Below are 6546 nucleotides of genomic sequence, written 5' to 3'. Positions count from 1 at the left end.
GTGTGTGATTTATACTGTCAGTATAGCTGTATGTGTGTGTGTGATTTATACTGTCAGTACAGCTGTATGTGTGTGTGATTTATACTGTCAGTATAGCTGTATGTGTGTGTGTGATTCATACTGTCAGTAATGCTGTATGTGTGTGTGTGATTTATACTGTCAGTACAGCTGTATGTGTGTGTGATTTATACTGTCAGTATAGCTGTATGTGTGTGTGATTTATACTGTCAGTATAGCTGTATGTGTGTGTGATTTATACTGTCAGTATAGCTGTATGTGTGTGTGATTTATACTGTCAGTATAGCTGTATGTGTGTGTGATTTATACTGTCAGTATAGCTGTATGTGTGTGTGATTTATACTGTCAGTATAACTGTATGTGTGTGTGATTTATACTGTCAGTATAGCTGTATGTGTGTGTGATTTATACTGTCAGTATAGCTGTATGTGTGTGTGTGTGTGTGTGATTTATACTGTCAGTATAACTGTATGTGTGTGTGTGTGTGTGTGATTTATACTGTCAGTATAGCTGTATGTGTGTGTGATTTATACTGTCAGTATAGCTGTATGTGTGTGTGATTTATACTGTCAGTATAGCTGTATGTGTGTGTGATTTATACTGTCAGTATAACTGTATGTGTGTGTGTGTGTGTGTGATTTATACTGTCAGTATAGCTGTATGTGAAATGACAGCGGAATGTCCTTGAAGCTGATAACCTTCACATTAATGCAGAGCAGTGAAAATTACTGGGTACCCACTGGGTACATACTGTGAAATAGATTACGTGTGTGCGTGTGCGTGTGTGTGTGTTTGTGTGCATGTGTGTGTGTCTGACTGTGTGTGGTGTGAATGCATGTATGTGTGAGTGAGTGTGTGTGTGTGTGTCATAGCTATCCATAAACCCACACTGATATCTCGTTACATTGCCAAGCAGTCACATTCAGTCCCAGCTAATACCCATCATTTGTGTGCCTATTTCTAAGGAGGCTTGACTTCCATAGCAAGCATAAATGTATTCTCCAATCTCCACAGTCACACAAAGACTACATTCATACTGTATGGCGGACTGGTTTGATATGGGCTGGAGAAAGGCGAGGGGCGATGAGAGAGAGAGAGGAGCAGACTGGTTTGATATGGGCTGGAGAAAGACGAGGGGCGATGAGAGAGAGGAACAGACTGGTTTGATATGGGCTGGAGAAAGACGAGGGGCGATGAGAGAGAGAGAGGAACAGACTGGTTTGATATGGGCTGGAGAAAGACGAGGGGCGATGAGAGAGAGGAACAGACTGATTTGATATGGGCTGGAGAAAGACGAGGGGCGATGAGAGAGAGGAGCAGACTGGTTTGATATGGGCTGGAGAAAGGCGAGGGGCGATGAGAGAGAGGAGCAGACTGGTTTGATATGGGCTGGAGAAAGACGAGGGGCGATGAGAGAGAGAGAGGAACAGACTGGTTTGATATGAGCTGGAGAAAGACGAGGGGTGATTAGAGAGAGAGAGGAACAGACTGGTTTGATATGAGCTGGAGAAAGACGAGGGGCAATGAGAGAGAGAGAGGAACAGACTGGTTTGATATGAGCTGGAGAAAGACGAGGGGCGATAAGAGAGAGGAGCAGACTGGTTTGATATGAGCTGGAGAAAGACGAGGGGCGATGAGAGAGAGGAGCAGACTGGTTTGATATGAGCTGGAGAAAGACGAGGGGCGATGAGAGAGAGGAGCAGACTGGTTTGTTATGAGCTGGAGAAAGACGAGGGGCGATGAGAGAGAGGAGCAGACTGGTTTGTTATGAGCTGGAGAAAGACGAGGGGCGATGAGAGAGAGGAGCAGACTGGTTTGATATGAGCTGGAGAAAGACGAGGGGTGATGAGAGAGAGAGAGGAACAGACTGGTTTGATATGAGCTGGAGAAAGACGAGGGGTGATGAGAGAGAGAGAGGAACAGACTGGTTTGATATGAGCTGGAGAAAGACGAGGGGCGATGAGAGAGAGAGAGGAACAGACTGGTTTGATATGAGCTGGAGAAAGACGAGGGGCGATGAGAGAGAGAGAGGAACAGACTGGTTTGATATGAGCTGGAGAAAGACGAGGGGTGATGAGAGAGAGAGAGGAACAGACTGGTTTGATATGGGCTGGAGAAAGACGAGGGGCGATGAGAGAGAGGAGCAGACTGGTTTGATATGAGCTGGAGAAAGACGAGGGGCGATGAGAGAGAGGAGCAGACTGGTTTGATATGAGCTGGAGAAAGACGAGGGGTGATGAGAGAGAGAGAGGAACAGACTGGTTTGATATGAGCTGGAGAAAGACGAGGGGTGATGAGAGAGAGAGAGGAACAGACTGGTTTGATATGAGCTGGAGAAAGACGAGGGGCGATGAGAGAGAGAGAGGAACAGACTGGTTTGATATGAGCTGGAGAAAGACGAGGGGCGATGAGAGAGAGAGAGGAACAGACTGGTTTGATATGAGCTGGAGAAAGACGAGGGGTGATGAGAGAGAGAGAGGAACAGACTGGTTTGATATGGGCTGGAGAAAGACGAGGGGCGATGAGAGAGAGGAGCAGACTGGTTTGATATGAGTTGGAGAAAGACGAGGGGTGATGAAAGAGAGAGAGGAACAGACTGGTTTGATATGGGCTGGAGAAAGACGAGGGGCGATGAGAGAGAGAGAGGAACAGACTGGTTTGATATGAGCTGGAGAAAGGCGAGGGGTGATGACAGAGAGAGAGGAACAGACTGGTTTGATATGGGCTGGAGAAAGACGAGGTGCGATGAGAGAGAGGAGCAGACTGGTTTGATATGAGTTGGAGAAAGACGAGGGGTGATGAGAGAGAGAGAGGAACAGACTGGTTTGATATGGGCTGGAGAAAGACGAGGGGCGATGAGAGAGAGAGAGGAACAGACTGGTTTGATATGAGCTGGAGAAAGACGAGGGGTGATGACAGAGAGAGAGGAACAGACTGGTTTGATATGGGTTGGAGAAAGACGAGGGGCGATGAGAGAGAGTGGCAGACTGGTTTGATATGGGTTGGAGAAAGAAGAGGGGTGATGAGAGAGAGAGAGGAGCAGACTGGTTTGATATGAGCTGGAGAAAGATGAGGGGCGATGAGAGAGAGGAGCAGACTGGTTTGATATGGGTTGGAGAAAGACGAGGGGTGATGAGAGACAGAGAGGAGCAGACTGGTTTGATATGAGCTGGAGAAAGACGAGGGGCGATGAGAGAGAGGAGCAGACTGGTTTGATATGGGCTGGAGAAAGACGAGGGGTGATGAGAGAGAGAGAGGAGACTGGTTTGATATGAGCTGGAGAAAGACGAGGGGCGATGAGAGAGAGAGAGAGGAGACTGGTTTGATATGGGTTGGAGAAAGACGAGGGGCGATGAGAGAGAGAGAGAGAGAGGGGCAGACTGGTTTGATATGAGCTGGAGAAAGACGAGGGGCGATGAGAGAGAGAGAGAGGAGCAGACTGGTTTGATATGGGTTGGAGAAAGACGAGGGGTGATGAGAGACAGAGAGGAGCAGACTGGTTTGATATGGGCTGGAGAAAGACGAGGGGCGATGAGAGAGAGAGAGGAGCAGACTGGTTTGATATGGGCTGGAGAAAGACGAGGGGCGATGAGAGAGAGGAGCAGACTGGTTTGTTATGAGCTGGAGAAAGACGAGGGGCGATGAGAGAGAGGAGCAGACTGGTTTGATATGGGCTGGAGAAAGACGAGGGGCGATGAGAGAGAGAGAGAGGAGCAGAGTGGTTTGATATGAGTTGGAGAAAGACGAGGGGCGATGAGAGAGAGAGAGAGGAGCAGACTGGTTTGATATGAGCTGGAGAAAGACGAGGGGCGATGAGAGAGAGGAGAAGGGTTTGATATGGGCTGGAGAAAGAAGAGGGGCGATGAGAGAGAGGAGCAGACTGGTTTGATATGGGTTGGAGAAAGACGAGGGGCGATGAGAGAGAGGAGCAGACTGGTTTGATATGGGCTGGAGAAAGACGAGGGGCGATGAGAGAGAGGAGCAGACTGGTTTGATATGAGCTGGAGAAAGACGAGGGGTGATGAGAGAGAGAGGAACAGACTGGTTTGATATGAGCTGGAGAAAGACGAGGGGCAATGAGAGAGAGAGAGGAACAGACTGGTTTGATATGAGCTGGAGAAAGACGAGGGGCAATAAGAGAGAGGAGCAGACTGGTTTGATATGAGCTGGAGAAAGACGAGGGGCGATGAGAGAGAGGAGCAGACTGGTTTGATATGAGCTGGAGAAAGACGAGGGGCGATGAGAGAGAGAGAGGAGCAGACTGGTTTGATATGGGCTGGAGAAAGACGAGGGGCGATGAGAGAGAGGAGCAGACTGGTTTGTTATGAGCTGGAGAAAGACGAGGGGCGATGAGAGAGAGGACCAGACTGGTTTGATATGGGCTGGAGAAAGACGAGGGGCGATGAGAGAGAGAGAGAGGAGCAGAGTGGTTTGATATGAGTTGGAGAAAGACGAGGGGCGATGATAGAGAGAGAGAGGAGCAGACTGGTTTGATATGAGCTGGAGAAAGACGAGGGGCGATGAGAGAGAGGAGACTGGTTTGATATGGGCTGGAGAAAGAAGAGGGGCGATGAGAGAGAGGAGCAGACTGGTTTGATATGGGCTGGAGAAAGACGAGGGGCGATGAGAGAGAGGAGCAGACTGGTTTGATATGGGCTGGAGAAAGACGAGGGGCGATGAGAGAGAGGAGCAGACTGGTTTGATATGAGCTGGAGAAAGACGAGGGGAGATGAGAGAGAGAGAGGAACAGACTGGTTTGATATGAGCTGGAGAAAGACGAGGGGCAATGAGAGAGAGAGAGGAACAGACTGGTTTGATATGAGCTGGAGAAAGACGAGGGGCGATAAGAGAGAGGAGCAGACTGGTTTGATATGAGCTGGAGAAAGACGAGGGGCGATGAGAGAGAGGAGCAGACTGGTTTGATATGAGCTGGAGAAAGACGAGGGGCGATGAGAGAGAGGAGCAGACTGGTTTGTTATGAGCTGGAGAAAGACGAGGGGCGATGAGAGAGAGGAGCAGACTGGTTTGATATGAGCTGGAGAAAGACGAGGGGTGATGAGAGAGAGAGAGGAACAGACTGGTTTGATATGAGCTGGAGAAAGACGAGGGGTGATGAGAGAGAGAGAGGAACAGACTGGTTTGATATGAGCTGGAGAAAGACGAGGGGCGATGAGAGAGAGAGAGGAACAGACTGGTTTGATATGAGCTGGAGAAAGACGAGGGGCGATGAGAGAGAGAGGAACAGACTGGTTTGATATGAGCTGGAAAAAGACGAGGGGTGATGAGAGAGAGAGAGGAACAGACTGGTTTGATATGGGCTGGAGAAAGACGAGGGGCGATGAGAGAGAGGAGCAGACTGGTTTGATATGAGTTGGAGAAAGACGAGGGGTGATGAGAGAGAGAGAGGAACAGAATGGTTTGATATGGGCTGGAGAAAGACGAGGGGCGATGAGAGAGAGAGAGGAGCAGACTGGTTTGATATGAGCTGGAGAAAGACGAGGGGCAATGAGAGAGAGAGAGGAGCAGACTGGTTTGATATGGGTTGGAGAAAGACGAGGGGCGATGAGAGAGAGTGGCAGACTGGTTTGATATGGGTTGGAGAAAGACGAGGGGTGATGAGAGAGAGAGAGAGAGAGAGAGAGGAGCAGACTGGTTTGATATGAGCTGGAGAAAGATGAGGGGCGATGAGAGAGAGGAGCAGGCTGGTTTGATATGGGCTGGAGAAAGACGAGGGGCGATGAGAGAGGAGCAGACTGGTTTGATATGGGCTGGAGAAAGACGAGGGGTGATGAGAGAGAGGAGCAGACTGGTTTGATATGGGCTGGAGAAAGACGAGGGGCGATGAGAGAGAGGAGCAGACTGGTTTGATATGGGTTGGAGAAAGACGAGGGGTGATGAGAGACAGAGAGTAGCAGACTGGTTTGATATGAGCTGGAGAAAGACGAGGGGCGATGAGAGAGAGGAGCAGACTGGTTTGATATGGGCTGGAGAAAGACGAGGGGTGATGAGAGAGAGAGAGGAGACTGGTTTGATATGAGCTGGAGAAAGACGAGGGGCGATGAGAGAGAGAGAGAGGAGACTGGATTGATATGAGCTGGAGAAAGACGAGGGGCGATGAGAGAGAGGAGCAGACTGGTTTGATATGGGCTGGAGAAAGAAGAGGGGCGATGAGAGAGAGAGAGGAGACTGGTTTGATATGGGTTGGAGAAAGACGAGAGGCGATGAGAGAGAGAGAAAGAGGGGCAGACTGGTTTGATATGAGCTGGAGAAAGACGAGGGGCGATGAGAGAGAGAGAGAGGAGCAGACTGGTTTGATATGGGTTGGAGAAAGACGAGGGGTGATGAGAGACAGAGAGGAGCAGACTGGTTTGATATGAGCTGGAGAAAGACGAGGGGCGATGAGAGAGAGAGAGGAGCAGACTGGTTTGATATGGGCTGGAGAAAGACGAGGGGCGATGAGAGAGAGGAGCAGACTGGTTTGATATGGGTTGGAGAAAGACGAGGGGCGATGAGAGAGAGGAGCAGACT

At 49.6% G+C, this 6546-nt stretch overlaps 1 protein-coding gene across 1 annotated transcript in view; it reads right to left on the bottom strand.

Annotated features, from left to right (window-relative positions):
- LOC110499334 (zinc finger matrin-type protein 4) overlaps positions 1-6546 on the bottom strand; it is a 184901-nt gene that overhangs the window by 107151 nt on the left and 71204 nt on the right. The window lies entirely within an intron of this gene.

The sequence above is a fragment of the Oncorhynchus mykiss genome, chromosome 20 (assembly GCF_013265735.2).
Source record: "Oncorhynchus mykiss isolate Arlee chromosome 20, USDA_OmykA_1.1, whole genome shotgun sequence".
Lineage (NCBI taxonomy): Eukaryota > Metazoa > Chordata > Actinopteri > Salmoniformes > Salmonidae > Oncorhynchus > Oncorhynchus mykiss.
Note: the sequence above shows the minus strand (reverse complement) of the source record. Positions and strands in the feature narration are given on the sequence as shown.